Genomic DNA, 22,264 nt, shown 5'->3' with positions numbered 1-22,264 from the left:
GGGGGGGGATTTGAGAACATCTCTCTGACATTGGGTTGTGTGCATGAAATTCCATTGCATATTTGTAAAACTTTTATACAAATGTTGCACTGTCAACTATTCTTAACATTTTAAAATAAAATGTATGGTATTTTTTTACTAATGTATTGTTTTGATTTCTCTGGGTGATTCCTTGGTGAGAATTACTATTACAGGCCCCCAATTTGGGTAGTCTATTAAAGCTAAGAAACAGAAGAGATCTCTGTATACGAAAATTAAAATCTGACTACACTATGGTGGTCATTCTGAGTTGATCGCTAGCTGCATTCGTTCGCTGTGCAGAGATGAGGCAAAAAAACGGCACTTCTGCGCATGCGGCGCAATGCGCTCGTGCAACGTACTATTACAACGAACTATGTAGTTTCACACAAGGTCTAGCGAAGCATTTGAGTCGCACTGCTGGCTGCAGAATGATTGACATGAAGTGGGCATTTCTGGGTGGCAACTGACCGTTTTCAGGGAGTGATCGAAAAAACGCAGGTGTGCCAGGAAAAACACAGGCATGCCTGGGCGAACGCAGGGCGTGTTCGTGACGTCAAGACAGGAACTGAACAGTCTGAAGTTATCGCAAGTGCTGAGTGGGTATTGAGCTACTCTAAAACTGCACAAAAAAAACGTTGCCGCCGCTCTGCGATCCTTTCGTTTGCACTTCTGCTAAGCTAAAATACACTCCCAGTGGGAGGCGGCATAGCATTTGCACGGCTGCTAAAAACTGCTAGCGAGCTATCAACTCGGAATGACCACCCATATTCGTTTACCAACATCCACACATCAGCGACTTTTAAATATACATGGGATAGACATAAGGATATCCTTACAAAGAAATAAGGTTAAAAAACAATTTGATTAAAAAAGGGGCAGACTAGATGGGCCAAGTGGTTCTTATCTAATGTAAAATTCTATGTTTCTATAGCACAATTCTGGTTTTAAATGATACGCACAATGGTATGATTATTTTCTGTTTTTGTCTCTTTGCTTGATTCAAAATGATTATGGGCCTCAGAATGATCTGAAGACAAGTGATGTAAGTCAAGCCTCTCCATTTTCAATTTATTTTACTATGTGCAGCACTTATTGCACTATTACTATAGCACTTTATAGGCACTGGTCACTTTAATTATTTTCATACAGATGGAGCCGCACTCATCAATTGTGGCTCCATCGCATATGTGCACTCCCAGCGTGACTAGGTGATCTGTCTGCCTAGCCATGCCAGGAGTGCACAGAGACGCTCTCCCATTCTAGTTAATGGGGCACCTCTCCGTCACGGACACGCGTGCACCTTGGATATAGACGCTCTCCCAGTCTAGTGAATGGGGCGCATCTCCGTCACGGACGCGAACCCCGGACAGAGACGCTTCTTTCCGTTCGGGCACGCCCAGGCACAGACTGAGCCACAATTAGCATGCCTCCATGTGTAATTCGCCACTACACTTTACTAGTACCTAGTGGCCACATGTTCACTGTAAGTACAGTACATAAGAGCCAGGTTTACCTCTCTATGCAATATATATATATATATATATATATATAATGATTATTAGCACACCTCTGGCACGCGAGAGCGTACAGAGTGCGCACTGGGTGCCACCAAACCCAGTGAAGCCCCTGAGATAGTCCTCATTATTGCGTCGGTGCTGCGTATGAGTATGCAACTGCTTTGGTCTTTGCAATGGCTCTGGTGGGTGTCTATCTTCTTGTGATGATTAGCAATTCCATAACCTAGAAAAATGCAGCTGCATATGCATTTGTATGCAAACATAAATTAGTCCATGTTTCTTGCATTGTCAAGGACACTTTCATTTTCTATTCCATTAATCATTTTCTTCAAATAGTAAGCAATTTTCTTTAGTTGCTTAGAAAATATCCTCTCACATAAATTAATCCTTTGATTTAATAAGGCATGATATCAATTTATTTGCATAAATAAAGTGAGAAGATATGTAGAATTCCCAAAATTACCGGTATTGTTCAGCGGTGGGAATGGCCACGATGACACAATTCAGCACAAATCGCGAAATCTGCTGGGGCAAGTCTGGCAGCTGGGGCAGATGATGGCGGTCCTCCAGGAGATGTGCCCACTCTTCTGGGTGACCAGGAGTGCCACCCCATTTTGGGTGCCTCCTGGCTGTTTCGGGAGAGTAGGCAAGTATGATTTATCATCTGTGCATGCCTACTGTCTCAGAACATCTGGAAGACTCGTGAATTCTGAGGAGCTGGCCTGGAAGATGGTTGATAGTAACATTAATTATGTCGACATCACAATGTAGCCATGGTTCAACACATTGTTCACAATTAGATAGGATTAGGATGCGGGGGAAAGTTAAGGTTAGGCTGTGTTAGAATTAATACTTGCTTCCGCAGGGTCCCATAATATAATCAAAGTGATTATGGAAGGCACTCACCAGACTTATTGTAAATTGCAGTTAAAGTTTTTATCAAACCTCACATCAGCAGCATGGTTGTAATCGGTCAACGTTTCGGTCCAAAACCGGGCCTTTGTCAAGACCAGAATGTGCAGCAGTCCAAGTCACAAAAGACTTGGACTGCTGCACACTCTGGTGAGTGCATTCCTAATATCATTTTGATATTATATATATATATATATATATATATATATATTGTCAAAATGTATAAGTGTGCGCTCATGTGGATAAAATATAATCTGTAGTAAAATATTAAAATATTTTCTTATAATTAAAATATTTTCACATGCATTCCTCACAAACGTGGGTGGCAGCTGATAACAAATTGTGGCGATTAGAATGTGTAAAAAATAGAAGTAATCAGCGCCTAATAATGCCCAGAAAATGACGGTGGGGACATAGAATGAAATTTAGTGAAAAAAATGGGACAAACACTTATATCAGATAGGAATCTTCGGTCCTCAGACCAATATCATCACAGTGATATGCAAAAGAGAAAAAGAAACAACCAATAGTGTGTACCGTTTAAACCTATATGTACTTATAGCATTTTTCTACTTAGTGAGTGTTAATTGGAAATGCTCCCAGAATATCACACTCCACAATAGCGTAGTAGAAAGATAATTTTTCACATTTAATTAAGTACATAAAATATATACACGGTTTAAAATGAGCAGATATCGCACGTACAAGAAACAAATGATATAGAAGCTTATCTGTCCATAAAAATAGGGTCCAGGATATCTCCCTTCACATTTACTTTAGTACATAAATTAAACCCACGGTTTAAAACGAGCAGGTATCACACGTACAAGAAACAACTGATATAAAAGCTTATCTGTCCATCAAAAGAGGGTCGAAGGTAACGCCGACGCGTTTCGTCCTAATGCAAAGGACTTCATCAAGGGGATAATGTCCCAGAGGCATTTAGATGTATTTATACCTCTGGCACTTAAGATGGTGGAGACATGTGGAACAAACAACACGACCTCACTTCCTGTCAACAGCTGACATATACATATACATATTTATAAAGAATCTGGGTTAGCAAAATACTGTTTTTTTTCAGAAGACAATGATGCAGAGGAGAAAAAAAAAGGCAGTGAAAAGGGGGGCAGAGGAAGCAGTGACAAGCAGGTGGAAAAGAAAGTCACACACACACACACACACACACACACACACACACACACACACACACACACACACAGTGCAATGCAGACAGAACTCGAAGGACTTAGAGGCAGTTGTAGAATATGATCCTTTATTCCTGTGTTTTGGGCTGGACCCCCGTGATCTGGGACATTGTTCCTGGTGACCCTGAGGTGTAGGAGCAGGGGGATGGGTTTTGCAGCCATTTCCAAATCTGCTGTATGCAGCCTGCATTGCACTATATTTATTTGGTCCTGCTGGATTGAGGAAGGCACAGCAGCAAGTTACCATTTAACCACTGTGAGCTGTGCATTCCAGACTTTTAGATTATATATACAGCCAGGACAGCATTGGGATCACATGCAGCAGCTCAGAGCAAAATAAGAGCTACATTACTATTAAGGATCCCCTGGATAGATATTCCTAAAGGGACCACCACTGTCACTAAAAGATCCCTTGGATTGTCAATTTTTAAATTAATATTTTATTCACGGAAACCTCACTCTATTTAATCACTAGGATGTTCTTTGTCTCTTACATTTAGAAAACACCCCTGAGGAAGTCTTGAAGACAAAACGCGTAGGGTGTTAATCTTAGACAAAGTGGGTGGGCAAGCTGTCATAGGAGCTGTCTACCTGGCTGGGGTAGACAGCGAGTCCCAAGTGATACCAACTAACCCATTTTTGTCAAGACTAATGTAAGAGTTTCATTCTAAAATTTTAATAATGAAAACATTTTAATAAATCGTTTGGAAGAACATGAAATAATATGTGGTATCGTTGTTGGGTGATTTGGTACGAGGGTCTATTTCAGAGTTACCAGTTCCCTCTCCATCTGATCTTCAGTCTGAAAGAAACCGCAAATGGGACGTTTAAGAACTTTGAATTATCTTTGAGCGCTCCTTGACAACCCTCGTACTCCATATATATGTGTATATATATATATATATATATACATACTGTATATATATATATATATATATATATATATATAAAATGCGAAAGCCCTCACTCACTCACTCTGACTCACTGACTCATCATTAATTCGCTTACTTCCCAATATGTAATTAGAATTTTAATAAACATCACCTAAGGGGATGAAAAGATGGTTAACATAATGATGTCAATACCGATGATGGTTTGCGTTGCGTGAACGAGAACGCCCAAACAGGCAATCAGATCAAAATTTGGATTGCACCTCCAGTGTGTAGAATTTAATAAACTACAAAAATGGTCCTGTCACTTTTTACCGTATCTGCTATGGGTGGTCCTCGGGTAATGCCAAGAACCATGGATTAATATTTACTTACATTAAGAAGTCTCAAATGTACATCTCTATAGATTTACCACATTTTTAACATTAATTTACATTTACGACCATGAAAATCAGAAACTCCCATGCGAAGAACGTGTAGAACAGTTTATATATAGATACATACCCCAGCAATAAATATGTATATATATATATATATATATATATATATATATATATATCTTATTTTTATTTACCCTACATATCTGGAAAACCCCAACCCCCTGCAATAAATGTGTGTATATATATATATATATATATATATATATATTGCAAATTCCACTAGATGGAGGGTGCACTCTCGCTTTAAATAATTAACTCTTCCAAGGTTCAGTCAATAGTTTATAGCAGTCACAGATGCCTTTATAGTCGACATTTCGGTTCGATCACAAACCTTTTTCAAGACAGGCTGTGCATCAATTTTAAAAAGATTAACAGTCACTTGAATGTATAATACATCTGTAAAACAGAATATACAATCATAACCAATTGTCCCCCAGGCCCCTTAGCGGACCACATATCTATACATAGAAGGAAAAACAACCACCAGCATCTCCTAATAGTGTATCAACAAAATGTGTAAACCATGTCAGTGAACCTTCAAACACACTATACCTGGGGCTCATTTAGCTGCAATCCTAGGATCGCTTCATCCTTACATAGACCAGAGTAGTGAGCATTCGGGATAAATTACACTATAAGAGTCAAAACATATAAAATATATTATATCCAATCTAATCAAATCCCTGGTCTCCGCAGGGTAAATATACCACCACCATATAATACCTGCTCATCTCTAGGTTAAGAACCAGATGCAGCCACCAATCCTTCAATATCAATATTCATAAGCTTTGCAAATCAATATAGATATACAGTATATAATAACACAGACCATCCAAGTCCTAATTGGTTACAGAACAACAGACATGCCTAACCATATCACCAACAATTAGAGTCTAGTACTCCTCCGGTTGCTAAGCATTTTGTAATGAGTGGACATACGATGAAAGACTTCAGATTTATGCCAATAGATCATGTGCCACCGTCGACAAGGGGTGGAGATAGGGACAATGTCCTGTTGAGACAGGAATGGTGGATTTACCAATTGATTACCTTAGCCCCAGAGGGGTTGAATGAGGAACTATCTTTTTTACCATTTCTTTAATGATAATAAGTCCTTTTGGGGTGAACTGATGAACCAGGTTTACTGTGGTATTTGTTATATATTGGATGTTAATTGATGACACTGATGAATTCATGGGTTAATAATGACTTTAGTCGCACTCTAGAATGTCCTATTCTATGATTATTTTAAATAATTGTTGTAATGTATTTGTATGGTGATATATATGTTGGATTATCATGGTTATATTTGTAGTGTTACTAGTTATGTACCTCTGCAGCCCATTATTTGAAATTACAATGATAAAATGTGATGGTTTGACTTGTGTATGCTGGTTGCCATAGTCACCATCTGGTTGTTGGATATGGGTTTTTGGCGAGCTATATATTGTTGGTAGGAACTATTTTTGTGCCCTTTTTGTGAAAAGCCATTGATATCAGTGACCCCTGTAGATGGATTGTATTTTATATATGCTTATATTCTGTATTGTTCCGATATCTCCCTGAGCCATACCCTATAGCCATTGTACAGCCGTGACAGGGTGGTTGCCTGGCGACGGGGGCGTCTTTACGTGTGGACTGCTCCCGGATGATGACACCAAGCAACGGACGCACTTCCGGGTTTAACCTGGGGGTTGCTAGGAGTTGCGTGTGTCCGCGTTTGTCACTGCTGTGGGGCGTGATGACGCGGCGCACTGGCGGTCCTGTTGGCGACTGGATGTTGTGAGCCCCGGTGGGTGTAAGACAGTTCCGGGTGACGTCTCAATTGGGCGCCCCGGCGTCCGGGCACCATGGTTACGGGCTGACTATGAAGGATGGCAGGAAAGCGTCAGTGCAATATGGAGCAAGTGTACATGTTTAAGGTTAGTTAGCAGCTCATCTAACGAGCACTTTAGACAGCATTTGGTTGATACTCCCCTGATGACGGCATGGACCGAAACAGCTGTTGGGAGCTGTGACTGGGTTGGTCAGAGTACACCAGTGAAACTGTGAGATATACAGACTTTTCATGCATTGTTTGATGAACTGTATTTGCCAAATATGCTAATTTTGCACAAATATTCATATGACATTAAATGTGTCTAAAAGGAGTGCTGGTCTCTTCTGCAACATAGCCCCTGCTGAAGCCTCTTGGTGTGGATGCCTGGATATATTACTATTTTTGACCTGGCACCCTTGGATCATGAACTTTGTGTAGTGCATTTTTTGTTTTGTAAATATATATATACATATTTGGTACAGTATGATAGAGTGGCCAGACAGAAGTCACTCCTTAGTAAAAAGCACATGGCAGCCCACCTGGAGTTTGCCAAAATGCACCTGAAGGACTCTCAAACCATGAGAAACAAAATTCTCTGGTCTGATGAGACAAAGATTGAACTCTTTGGCATGAATGCCAGGCGTCATGTTTGGAGGAAACCAGGTACTACTCATCACCAGACCAATATCATAATATCATCCCTACAGTGAATCATGGTGGTGGCAGCATCATGATGTGGGGATGTTTTTCAGCGGCAGGAACTGGTAGACTAGTCAGGATAGAGGGAAAGATGAATGCAGCAATGTACAGAGACATCCTGGATTAAAACCTGCTCCAAAGCTCTCTTGACCTGAAATTGGTGTGACGGTTCATCTTTCACCAGGACAACGACCCTAAGCACACAGCCAAGATATCAAAGGATTGGCTTCGGGACAACTCTGTGAATGTCCTTGAGTGGTGCAGCCAGAGCCCAGACTTGAATCCGATTGAACATCTTTGGAGAGATCTGAAAATGGCTGTGCACCGACGCTTCCCATCCAACCTGATGGAGCTTGAGAGGTGGTGCAAAGAGGAATAGGCAAAACTGCCCAAAGATAGGTGTGCCAAGCTTGTGGCATCATATTCAAAAAGACTTGAGGCTGTATTTGCTGCCAAAGGTGCATCAACAAAGTATTGAGCAAAGGTGTGAATACTTATGTTCATGTGATTTCTTCGTTTATTTTTAATAAATTTGCAAACATCTCAAAAAAACTTTTTTCACGTTGTCATTATGGGGTATTGTGTGTAGAATTGTTAGGGGAAAAAATCAATTTATTCCAGTTTGGAATAAGGCTGTAACATAACAAAATGTGGAAATAGTAAAGCGTTGTGAATACTTTCCTGACGTACTGTATAGATATATATACACACACATATATATATACACACACACACACACACACATACATGGTTGAGTCAAATTATTATGACCACCAGCTACAGTAACTGCCGTGTGCTGTATGGATGGCAGCTAGACAAACTGAACTGTAATTTTAGACACACGTCTGGTAGCACCAAGCTTCTTTTTGACAGTGCGCTGCTCCACTGTAGAATGTTGGTTGGCCCTCATGCACCTTCGTAGCCGACGTTCACCCATCAAGCACAGAGAGCAGTTGACAGTGGCCAGTGTAGAGATGGAAACAGGTGTCTCCATCTAAAAAAAAAAAAAACTTCGCCCATCTCGGTACTCAGAACCCCTCCTGCATGTGCTACTGGCAGTGACAAGGATGAGGATGAGAAAGGCAGTTACAAGAAGGAGGATGGCATTTGTAGTGATGTAATGAAAATAAGTGCATGCCAAACTGGGACATGTTTCTCTACAGAATTCCCATTATATATACTGTGTATATATATATATATATATATATATATACACACAGTTGCAGGGAATGAACGACACTTTTTTATAATTGACCAACGTGCTTGTATTTCACAGATCATTTTATATATGCTACTTAAAAAAAGGCTGACGCAGCTTCTCGCCTCTTTGAAGGAAATTCAAGTGTTTTGGACGCTGTCGCCCAATATATGGCTTCCAATGAAGCAGTTACTGTTGCTGACATTACTGTTGTTACATCATTCTGACGGGCTGATAACTAGTACATATATATAAAAATCTGATGAGAACTTAGGAAGGGGGTTCGGTCGACATCCGCAATGTCAACACTCATTATCTAGACACAGTAATATCGACAGGAACATGTTGGCAAACACAATGTTGACTTGCAAAATATGAACACTGACAAAATGTTGACAAGTTCAAAATAGTAAGAGGCAATATGTCAACAAGTACATAATGAGGACAGACAGTTTTAACCCTAACCCCAACCCCATCCCTAACACTAAACCTAAAATGTATATTGTTTACATTTTGAAAGTGTCAACATTTGCTATGTCCACAGTTTAACTGTGGTGCCATTTCATGTGTTGACATTTTGCAGGATGAAAGAACCCAATACACATATTACACATTTTGGGACGTTACAGTTTACCACATGCTGTTTGCTCCATTTAATTTGCTTATAGCAAAATAAAAACATTGATGACTATCCTCCAATGAAATATAAGTAAAACAAAGCATTTGTTTTACTTACAATCTTATTAGAATCTGAAACTGTGTTTTTTCAAATGTAATATAAAATAAGCGTGCTAATGCCTTGCACATTCCCAAATCTTCTGTTAACACATCTTTGTCACATCTACAACTTGTTTAAACTGCATCATAATTCTTTCACACAAAGATCCTCTTTATACAGTACATCATATTGTTATTTATCTAAACCTTTTCCTGGCACAGTGTAAAATGTATTTGCATATTTGAGTCACATCTGTGAGTGCCTTTGTTACTGCTTGTTTCATGTGTCTTACTGTATATTTATGATACTGTATTATATAGCCCAAATATGCCAAAGCACTCCTGTATTTGCTAGAAATACTTAATTTACAATTTTAATTCCATATGAACCTGGATTTTTTTATTTTTGAAAAGACATAAAATGTATATATGTTAAGTGTGTATATTGATATTAAATTATATATCATAAACGCCTAAAATAATTAGCATAAAATTTTATTTAGAATAAATATGCAAAATTACAGACAAAATTTCCTAATTTAAACTGCTGTGCACAACAAAGCATTCCAAATGTCCAAACATTTTAAAATCTCTACACCACCACTGCACCTGTACCTGAGTTAGCTATACAGTACGTGTACATTTTGATTTGATTTACTGGAGCAAATGACTAATAAACAGTACAAGCCTGGTGCCCAAAAAGGTAAAATTGCATGATTCCTTCCTTTTTCACAGCAGCTAAAGAGTGTCTGAGTGCCGCTTATCAACCCCTTTGACTTTCTCACTACCAGAAACTCATACCCCCCAACTGTCCCGATATTCGCGGGAGTACCATTTGTTCTTGGACTGTCCCGCTGTACCACCGCGGGCCGTATTGTCCAATGGTGTGTGGGGGGGGGGAGGGAGAAGGGGGGGGGGGGGCAGATGGATGACCCTCTCACTTGCTGCTTAACTTAGCAGAGCAGCATCTATTCACCAGGAGAGAAGGACATGGAGCATGGGCAGCAGCTCACAGAGCGCTGGTCATGAACCCACAGTGATGGAAATGGGGACGTGGCTTATGTTTGCGGCATTTCCGTAAACCCATGCCCTTTTTTCATGAGGTCACGTCCCCTTTTTTGGACATACGTACATTTGGTGCACGGAAAAGCCCCTCTTTATGGGGACAAGATGTTGGGAGGCAGAGGCAGGACTACCGGAGACAATGGAGTCGGTTGCCACTGGGCTCCAGCCCTGAAGGGGGAACATCTTCCAGTGTCCCTCGCTCCGTGTCCTGACAGCGGCCCTAAGCATCAGGAGCCAGTGAGACAGTAAGAGGAGCCGGGGATGTGGGCATGGAGAGAGGAAAGTTGTGCAGCAGTCAGTGTGGACAGGAGTCGTGAAAGCAGCAGCAGATAAGCACAGTGCTGTTGCGTAGCCGGAGAACAGAGAGACTGGAAAGCAGCGCAAGGTGAATCTGTGGACACCGGTGACTGTACCAGGCATGGCAGGTGCAAAGTGGTCAGAGGGATAAGCAATACAGGGAGGTGGCGAGCTGAAGAGACACTCTCCCTGCTCTGCAGCTGCTATACACTCACTGTTGCTGCGCCTGCTACTCAAAGTACTTCAGCACTAAACCCCAGGGACTCAATCCTCCTTATCTTGCCACAGCCTCCTCTCCTCCCCCTAGTATAGCACAGCTTCCTCTGCCCACAGACCCTCCCGCCCCATATTTGTAAATGATAAAATATTTACTGATGTATCTAAAGTATTTGTATGTTTCCTAACTTAAAGGTCTGTTATTGGGTCCCCAACAGCTGCCTGACCATGGGCCGTGCAGGCGGCTCTTCCGGCTGTAGATGCATTGCCATGGTAGCGCAGATACTCCGTGATGATGTCATCAATAGTGGGCGCACCGGCTCCCCCCTTGGAAAGGTATCCCTCCCACCTGGCCAAATACTCTGTGATGATGTCATCAGTAGTGGTCACACCGGCACCACCCCCCGGACAGGTATCCCTCCCACCCCCGGCCAAGTACTCCGTGATCATGTCATCAGTAGTGGTCACACCGGCACCACCCCCCAGACAGGTATCCCTCCCACCCCCGGCCAAGTACTCCGTGATCATGTCATCAGTAGTGGTTGAACCAGCTCCCTCCCTAGACAGGCATCCCACCCTCGGCCTGCGCTCAGTAGAGTGGACGACTATGGTTATTTAAGGTGAGATTTACCATTGCTATGGTTTGTTATTCTGCTTGTGCATGTACACCTTAAGAAAAATGCGGCTATGGCATTGAAACGTTGGTGACTGTACTATGCCAAAAGATTTAATATACGCCTTTGCAAATTTACAGAGACTCAGAGTGCCACAGTTTTTTCCCTTATCTATTTATCCATCTATTCTATAATTGTATTTTTTTTTATATAATAAAAATAAAAGTCAACTTTTTCTTGTCGGGTAATCTTTGGTGAGAGGGTGTTTTTAGGAACATCCCGGATACATCAGCCTCTACAATTCTAAACCTTGGGGGATCCTGGTGTTAAGGCCTTGTAAACACAGTAAAGACAACCCATTGACCTTATCATAGGGTTTTATTGCTCTTAGATTTAATTATTTCAGCTGTATAGCACCATCTGGTATTTGTATTTGTGTATTATTGTTCGATCCTAACAGGTGATTTATTGATAGGCTTTTTATATCTGTTTTTTTTTACCACAAGATAAAGTCATTATTTTATTTTCCTTTTTATAGATATAAATTTATTTACTTATGTATCTGGTTTCCATAATTATTAAATGTGTTCAACGGTTAACATACAAGCAATGGAATAAAAGCATAGACATGGAAAAAATAAGGTCAATCAATAATGGAGAATAAAACTTTTCAGACTAAAGCTGCAAGAACTGACATTGTATACACATTTGTCTAATAAAAGATTTAGGATCATCCTGCTGGTACCATTCTACTGTCCACAGTTTAGCTGTTTCGACAAAAAATGAAAAAAACTCATAACCACAAAGAATGAAAACATCCTGAAGATCCTGGTGAATCTGCCAGTTTTTAAAAGAGGTAATTTAAATGGAAAACAAACAAACAAACAAACATCTATTATATCCCTCCCCACCCCCAGGAAGATAGATGATTCTCTCTAGGTGGTTCTCAGTGTCAAAAATCCCACAAAGTATAAAATCCAATATTTACATTTTATATGTGCAAAACTTTCATCAAGGTTAATAGTTAAACAATGAAGGCCCACACACACTAGACGAGAAAAGAAAAGATATTGCTCATAAGGGCCATTCTATGCGAGATCTTTTACAATCTTGTCTAGTGTGTACACTCAATGTCATTAACGATGTACAGATGAGGGAGGTCCTTGTTAATGACAGCGTCCCCCCCCCCCCTGTCGCTCCCTTCCCCGCTGGCATCAGCAAGTGTGTATCGACCAGCGCATGCGTGAGCTATGGTGGGCACTGGGAGGGATCCGACTAGAGCCCTTTCAGGGAACATTACAGAGAGAAGACCATAGGCTTCTAATAGAGAATGCCATCTATAGATGGTGCTGCCTACCCAATCCAAGCTTTAGAAAGTTTTGCTTTCCTGAGCTTGGTGCATATAGGAAACGCAGTCAAAACTCAAAAATGTCATTTTTGGAGGTTTGACTGCATTTTTGACATTGATACATCCCACCCATACATAGATAATAGATAACGGTTATTAAAAGGTTAAAAAGGGCAGCCTAGATGTGCCAAGGGGTTCATATCTGCCATCAAATTCTATGTTTCTATGTTTAGTGCCTATTCTAATGTAGTAGAAGATTTATGCTGTTTACAACACTAATTTTCAGGGACATCTAAACTATCTTCTTAGGAGTTGTCCATATTACACATCAGTTCATCCTCTGCAATTATTCAAGGCATTCCCTGTACATAGTGTAGCAATACCTTATGTGCACTGCCATTACGGCAGTAAATGGAATGCTACTAACTCTCAGTGTAGACATCGTTTACAAAATATGTGCAGGTCTACATTGTAATATCCACTACCTGTACAAAGGTAGACATTAGCAATATGCTTATGTTAGCAGCAATAGTTATGCCAGTGTTTTCATAACAGATTTGGCCTATTTTTTTTCACTATATCTATTGCTAAGTGTGTGTCAGTCATGCTGTCACTTGTCTCAGCAGGTGGTCTTCAGTTTACCGGCTGTCGGGATCCCGGCGCACAGTATACTGCCGCCGGACTCCCGACAGCCAGCATACCGACACCTTTTCTCCCTCTTGGGGCTCCACGACCGCCCTGAACGGAGAATAGATATCGTGGCACGCGTGGCGAGCGCAGTGAGCCCGCAAGGGGCTCATTTCCACTCACCCAGCTGTCGGTATGCCAGCGGTCAGGATCCGGTGCTAGTATGCTGGCCGCCAGGAGCCTGGCCGCCGGCATACCCTACTACACCCATATCAGCAATGGGCAGAGCAATGATGATTCAAATTATGTCATCACATCCCCTGCATCTCCCAGAAGGTTGTTCCAAAAAGTAGGTAAGTATGAGCGCAGTTTATATTAATAGCAAAAGCCCTGTAAAATGACTCAGCAGATCACGTGACTATACATACAGTAGAAGTCATATGCTGAGTTATATTATGGACAAATGCATGCAAAAGATGCAGTGCTGTATACAGGGACAAAATATGGCTGTATAAAAGGGCAAAATCAGGAGTAGTTCTGTATACTAAGACAATAGCTGTATTATACGCTGCACATGTTTATACTTCTACACCAGCAATATTTGCTACTATAGAAAATTTGTAATTGTACTTGTATCTCTCTATGTAATCAAAATAATAATAAAATATTTGTATACCTGGTTTGCAGAAGGGTCAAATTATAATTAAATAAAAAGTTTTTCAAACTCACTACAAAAATAATATTATGCTGCTGTTTAATTTTAAAATTCCTCATTTAAATAATACCCTTCCCTTTGTTTTCATATCTGCATTGATTCTTTATCTTGTATACTCCTGTTCTATGTACAGTACATCCTGTTTTCTCATTTATCCCATGCTGCTGGTTAGTGTGGCAACTCAAAAATCAATAATAATAACAAAAAATATAAATAGGGTTCTGTGGCGAAAATACTGAACTTTTCCTGCACTGACATAATTATCACATGCAAAGCTAATTACAACCTAATTTAAAGATCATGGCCTTCACTGGCACGTTCTAGCTATCTATATATTGCAAACTACATCATCCTTGGGGTGGTGCAGCTAATGTTGTTGGATCCATTTCTGCTGAATAGTAGCCTATCGGATGATCAGATTCCTGTTTGCGCTAGAAACATAAGGGTGTGGTGAGGAAACAGATGAGAAACTGCTGATTAATTCAGAAGAAAAGAAAACATCTCTACATTCAGGTTTAGTATGCTGGTCACTCCATTGTTATTTGAGTACTTTAATGTTTAACTGAAACATTTCTGGTACCATCGTGAAAGACATTATAAACCAGACACTGATATAATAAACTGTCACAAAAATGTTACTCAGTGGTTGGAAAATGTCATACACACATCTAATCAGAAAAAGAATTATGGTAGAATACTGATATGTTGGATCAATAAAACAAAATAAAAAATAAATGTATATATATATATATATATAAATGTATATATTCTAATCTGAACAGCTGTATACCTACCTTCCTTAAAATCAGACCGATCCACCCTAGTCGTCATCTCGGAGCTGTAGTTACTTTAATGGCTATGAAACCTAGGCCATACTTACTTTTAAACTTCACAGTTTTACCAATAGTTTTCAATAAAGCAACAGTCAGTGTAGCCTGACAGTATGAATGCTTGTAACTTTGAATGTAGTAAGAACTATACATACTTTGTGCATGTGTGTTTATATATATATATATATATATAATCTTATTATTATTATTATTATTATTATTATTATTATTATTATTATTTATTTTGTTACTGGGTAATTAAAGGTCAAAAGATAAGCGGTGCTGTTGATTCAATTCACTTATTTCAGACATGTAAATCGAGTACACACTGAATATATGAATGTATGAGATCATTGCAATTGACAGTCCATATCTACAGCACACCCATAGTTGTCAAGGAACAGCCCTTTCCCATGTTTTGGTGATGACTTTGAACTAAGTGAAATCATAACCAACATACCATTTCTACATATAACATCTCAGCAAATATCAAGATCACATGCACTGTTTTTAATTGCGCTGTACTGTACAACGGACAATGATTATGACCATTACAATAGTGCTTTTATTTAGGCATACACTGCGTATCAGTTAGTATATCCAAGCAATTCTCCAGAGGTTTTCTGCACAAACATTTCTATTTTGATTCAATGAATAATAACATTTGCGATTAAACTATGAAGCCTACATACACTTTGTGCACATACACACTAGTCATTAATGAGAATTCTTCATCCCGTGGGTGTAAAGCATATGGTAAGATTAGGACCACTACAATGGCATTTCATCTCGGGCTGTTCAATGACTCGCTTTCCCAACTCATTTCCAGAACACAGTGATAAACAATTTAGCAGGGCACTTTACTTTACTTTGGCACTTGCAGAATCCAAACAAGTCTGGCATCATCATCACTTACCTGAGCGGCACTAACTTGCTCTCCCACTTACATAAGCGCACTATCTAAGCTTGACCCCCATATATTTAATATACGTGTACGCATTTTGCGTTCATCGACCTCTACAAGACTGTGCAGTACCTCCAGCGATGTATCGGCCTCCCTCCCTTTTACTGTGTACGATTATGTATAATATGTAGGTTAAAATACAAAGGAGATGTGGTGTAAAACGAGACCTACATTTCATATATACTGTTAGCATGTAACCACTATAGACCACGGTAAATATTAGCTACCGTATGCCATTGTAATGGTAAATGTAATTGTAAGTGACCACACCTTAAATTTACAGTAGCATCGATCCTTCTACGTAACTACAAGCATATGGACGGTACACAGATTCTTATACAGTAACTGCCAGTCCCATCATGTACTATGATAATTGGGGATTAATCACTCCTTCCATTCACCGTGTATTATCAGGTCCCAGCATTTTAACCCAATATATCCATATAAAATAAACAGATTGAATAAAACACATATAAACGTTTGTAATCTCTGCATCATAAAATAACACATACACAGCAAATGAGCAAACAGAGCACAAGAGCAAAAAAAACACACACTAGGAGAAAAAGTGCTGAAAAGACATAACTCACCTTAACAAGGGGGTGGTGAATGGGGTCAAAGAGGAGGAAGGGTTGGTGTTGATTTTAGTAGAGGTTTGGTGAAATTATTAAACGGACAAGACACAGGAGGACGATAGTAGGAAGGAAATAATACAAAAATGAAGGAGGAGGGTATAATTATACTTGAGGAGGGGGAGGTAACCAGAATTAAGTCTGTCAATAGGAATAATCCCAATTCAAAGTGGAAAATTATCAAAGGCTGTGTAATGCAAAAATAAACAGTGCAAATGCAATCCGATTCCCACGTTGCTCTCTCCACTCTGTTATTATGTTTGCGGATGACAATGGTCCACACAGATTATTCAGATGATCAGAGGGTTGATTTTTAGGTAGCTATAGATCCCGGGTAGCACAGTTGATGATAAAATCAATCCTCTTAGAGTAGTGTTTAGATTGGAATCTAAATGCTGGAGCTCAGTGGGTGCATTCCTTGTGCTGGGAATCTTCTGCCAGCTCAGCCTTTGCAGCCTCTTCCTCTGTACTGTATCCGTGTGTCTCTGCCACAGCAAGCAGAGCTCTTCAGGTCCTTCTTGTGATTTGCAGCTGCAGCTGAGCGCACATTGGCACGTACGGTACAAAGAGGAGGCACAAATTGAAGTAAGGGGCTGTAACCTAAACGCCCTCTTGCTATCATAGTCACTGATGATAATCCGTGGACTCATGCAGTGACTACTCTCCCCCCCTCCAACTACTCTTACAGTACATGATTAGCCAACATTTATCCATATCTGTCATAACACCAGCTACTATATACTATATTGCAGTATGTATGCCTACTGCATGCAGTTTTCAGGTACACTGGGGCATAGGTATTAAGTATGGAGAAGGCATAAAGAAGTGATAAAGCGGTGATAAGTGCAAGGTGATAACGCACCAGCCAATCAGCTCCAATATGTAAATTTACATTTATGAGCTGTTTGGCTGGTGCTTTATCACCTTGCACTTATCACCGCATTATCACTTATTTATGCCTTCTCCAGGCTTAATACATCTGCCCCATTTTCTGTTATCACTTTTTCATATTTACATTTTTTCTATCTCTTCAACAGAAAACAAATGAAATAGAAAAAGGATTACGGGGCAGATGTATTCACCTGGAGAAGGCGTAAGGAAGTGATAAACTAGTGATATGTGCAAGGTGATAAAGGCACCAGCCAATCAGCTCCAATATGTAAATTAACAGTTAGTATCTGATTGGCTGGTGTGTTTATCACCTTGCACATATCACTGGTTTACCACTTCCCTATGCCTTCTCTAGGGTAATACATCTACCCCTCTGTGCGGTATGTACTCTAAAGGTGGAAATGCTGGCAAAACTCTGAAAATGTAATTTTCAGTGATTCGGTGAAAGACAGACTGGACCAAATTCCGGAACGCCGGAAGAGACCTGCTCCCTGCAGCGACCCCTGCCGCGGAGGAGCTTTGTAAGCGCGTGTCCGTCCGGAAGGCGTGTCTGACAGGCTGTCAGGGGGGAGATGGGGAGCGAGAGCTTAGAGCCGGCTCCCCTCACGAAGCTGCGGCTGCTGCTCCCAGGAGACTGTGTCAGCCCTGCACACACAGCGGTGGGGTTCGTGCGCTGCTGTGTGCGGGGAGACATGACAGCCTCCTACCCCGCTGCTGCTGCCCCCGGACAGAGGGAGGGAGGGGGGAGCAGCACAGGGAGATGCTGGTGCTGTGCTACATACATACATATCATATATAGCCACTTGTTGTGCTGCATACAGAGAGGGGCATGTATACAATACAGTATTATATATAATAAATAATGAATTGCCCTTGAAGGTGGGGGAGGGGGCCACACAGGCACATATATATTTTTTACTTCCATTATAGCTGCACAGGGGTCACCAGGATGAGGCTCCTGCTGTCAGCCCTCCCTGTGCAGCTATGACTGATCATTGGGCCTTACTCAGTGATGGACACAGCCGCAGTGTTCACATCCGCGTCCAAAGGGTCTGCGCACGCCCAGTGGCCATAATACGCATGGGAAACTTCGCCATGCGATTGCATCCCAGAAGGATGCGATTACTAGGTGATTGGCTGGCGACGGACGGCGACACGGCATTGAGGGAGAGGACATCGGGAAACGCAGGTGTGTCATGGACGTTTTGGGGGCAAGTCTATGATGTCGCCTACATTTCCTGCATATGGAAACATGGCGGCGGTGCCCCTGTCTACGCAATCAGGCTGCGCAAGCAGAGGTCGTCTTCTAATTGATGGGTTCACAATTAAATTGCCAACGCATCGCAGTTTGGCACCACACATGCTGATTGGCCCCCATCATGTGAGTCTATGGGCGCAGATTTTACTGTGTGTGAAAAATTTCTGCAAACAACTCTGAATAGCCCCCACAGCCACATAGTCCCCTCTGCATGTCCCACATATCAGCCAGTGGCGGATTGCCGGTGTCCTGGCAGAAATACGCACTGAGATAGCAGCGCCGGTTCCTGGCTCGCGGCAGCATCGCACGTCTGCTGTAATGAAGAAGCAATGCTGTCGGGCAAAAGAGCTGGGAGAAGGCAGAAGGTTGCAAGATTTTAAGAGATGGAGGAGTGGTCCGTGGCAGGGGAACAGGGGTTGGCACTGTAACCAAAAAACACAGACAGGAGAGGAGGGGATGATTAAAAAACCCAGAAAAGTGGGAGCACTTTCTGGTTGCCGGAATAGGGCAAGGACCACTGTAGATGGCTGTTCCAGGTGACAGAATGGGCTACAGACCACCTTAGATAGCTGTTCCGGGTGTTTGAAGGAGGGCAGAAAACCCAGACCACAGTACACAGACATATCAGGTGCCGGACCAGGCAGCAGATCACCGTAGATAGCCATTCCGTGTGCCGGAACAGGGGCGCAGATCACCGTAGATGGCCATTCCGTGTGCCTGAATAGGGTGCAGGCCACCTTAGATAGCTGTTCTGGGTGCCAGAATGGTCCGCAGACCACCTTAGATAGCCTTTCCAGGAGCTTGAAGGAGGTGCAGAAAACCTAGTCCACATTACACAGCCATTCTGGGTGCCGGACCAGGCAGCAGATCACTGTAGTGTTGCCTTATAGGTAATTGTCTGCACTTAGTATAATATTAGGGCAATGGATATTGTCTGAATTAAAATAATTCATTATAAATAAGTGATGTAACCATAGTGTATAGTGGATATATATAGTAAGGAATAGATATGAAATAAGTTTGAATGTATGAGGTAATGTTTAGCTGATTTAAGAGATTAGGTTTGTGTATGTATTTATATAGATATACTGTATATTTGTGTTTTACTGCAAAATGGTTAAACAGTGTAGGGAACAGGTTTATTCTGCTCTAGTCATAAATAAGGCTAGAGAGGTCACAGTAAGATCAAGAGTCATTGTAGAGAAAAGGTATTAGGCCATAAATGATAATAGGTGTGTGACAGAGCTCTGTTGGTCATTGGAATTCCCAGGTGTGCTTACAGTAGATCAGAATCAAGATTGCAATACCTATCGCAATTATAAAACTGGTTTGTCTATTGTCCAGTAAAGTTTAAAGCTAGGGAGCATAATTTAACTACTATGAAAAGAGATCACATCCATTGATAAAACATGGTGGAACCCACCCCAGGAAAACTTGTCAATACAACAGAACTTTGGATGAAAAGACATTCCAGATTTTACAATACTATACTTGCTTAAGGCAGTGTGGACACCACACTTTTATGACACCATGCCTCCGTGAACAGGACACGACAGCCCAGTTCAATGTTTGTTTTATTACACTTTGGAATCTGTCAAAACCTATAATTATGTACTTCATTGGAAACTGTGGGGATATACTAGTTTTGAATTGGTAGAATATAGGATAAAAAGCAGCAGACTTTTTAGTTAGGAGTTAGTAGAAGGAAGAGGGAGAGGGAGAAGAAGAAGAAGGAGAAGGAAGGAAGTCAGTCAGGAGGAGAAGTCATGGAGAACATGCAGAAGGAATGATTCTTGGGATGGCAATCTTTAACTTGCAAGTATAAATATGATAGTAATTGAAACTGTTTGTGAAACTTATGTCATGTTGTTTTATGTTATGTAACGAAGGAAACATAGCATAGCTTAATATAATTATAATTAGTATATATATCACTACTGTGTATATCTTATTCTGTACGATTTGATCTGCCTGTAAATAAAGAATCATATAAAAGGAGCGGTAATATTCAAGCTTGAACTCTCTTTAAGGAATCTTAACTTCATAATTTCATAAGTCATATATATATAAGGACTGCATATATTTATCAGCCAATTAGTTTGTAGGCCTGACGTAATATATTTGCAGATATATATGATAAACGCATATTAATTAAAATATATCCATATATTAAATACCATATATGATATATTAAATATTAATATTCATAAATATGATTCCATAAAGCAATATTGGCGACCACGAATTGGACTTGTTATTACTGAATCTGATTATCTGATTTATAATATTTATGAGGAGTAGCAAATGCTATAAGCTGGCTACCAAATCTGCAGAATCACGGTGGGGATGTATCTATGAAAATTTATTACCATTGTGTAATGTCAATTTTGTATTCTGTATAACCTAGGATAAATGTGTTAGTGCAATATACGTTATTTTAACTAACATAATATCTATTAGGAAGCAGCACCAATGGCTATAAGCCTGCTGGCAAAGTACAAGATCACAGTGGAATAGGTTACAAATGAGAATAAAGAATTTAAAGGCCTAGAGTAGAAAATGTGCACAGTGGAAATGAGTATTTCCAAATAAATGTATAAATGTACCAGGTATTAGAGTTTAACCTTAAGACACCGGTCAATCTTAAGGAGAGGATACCGTCAGTACAAAAACAAGGAATATAAAAATTTAGCATTGTAAATGATTGCAATGTTAAAAATGCAAAAGTTTTCTGTAGCATTAAGAAAAATGCGCAGAACTGCGGCTTTAGAAGCCAAACAGAAATGTAAAGAAGAATCAGGTTCTCGTCTTCGTAAGGCGTGCCTGACCATTAATGCAAAAATGCATTCATTATTTAAGTCCCTTAAACAGAAAAATAAACAGAAAAAGTTTGGGGCAGAAGCAAAAAGCCTGGCAGATTGTAAGCAAACTGTCATGACCTCTCAGGAGGAGATAAAAGAAAGTACAAGGGAGAACATTGTAGATGTAGGTGAGACTCAGGACAGCATTGTCCATGTGCAGCACACAGAGTCTGCTATGGTCACACAGACCACCAGCAGAACAGCCTCTTTGGTAAATGAAGAAAGTAGCAATGTGCAGGATGTGTCTATCATCAGACAGCACATTAATGTAAAGGAGGTAGCAGCAATAGGAGATGTCCCCTATACTGTTTCTAGTAAGGGGGAAGATCAGTGTAATTCAGATTATGAGTATTCTGCTGAATACACTCTCAGAGTTCCCAATGTAAATGAAGAATTTGTTATGCCCTTAGGCAAAGGTGAATTGTCAGCAGACTTAAACACGGATAGCTGCAGTACAGTGCACACAGGGGTGGAGAAGTTCTCCATGGTGAAAAATCTAATGGTAACCAGAGTTGAAAACCCTGA

The 22,264-nt window shown here is 40.6% G+C and overlaps 1 protein-coding gene across 9 annotated transcripts in view; it reads right to left on the bottom strand.

Annotated features, from left to right (window-relative positions):
* Nucleotides 1-17,239, bottom strand: part of LOC134927784 (poly(rC)-binding protein 3-like) — a 2,026,162-nt gene extending 2,008,923 nt beyond the window's left edge. For 6 of the 9 annotated variants that reach the window (XM_063922743.1, XM_063922734.1, XM_063922737.1 and 3 more), the window contains exon 1: nt 16,688-17,238. The gene's annotated coding sequence lies outside the window, so the exon portion shown is untranslated. Of the gene's footprint in view, nt 1-16,687 lie in introns of all 9 variants that reach the window. The other 3 variants (XM_063922741.1, XM_063922740.1, XM_063922744.1) reach the window with 2 other exon arrangements.
* Nucleotides 17,240-22,264: the final 5,025 nt, after the last annotated feature.

This window comes from Pseudophryne corroboree, chromosome 5 (genome assembly GCF_028390025.1).
Source record: "Pseudophryne corroboree isolate aPseCor3 chromosome 5, aPseCor3.hap2, whole genome shotgun sequence".
NCBI lineage: Eukaryota > Metazoa > Chordata > Amphibia > Anura > Myobatrachidae > Pseudophryne > Pseudophryne corroboree.
The sequence above is the reverse complement of the archived record's forward strand: the minus strand, read 5'-3'. Positions and strand labels throughout refer to the sequence as shown.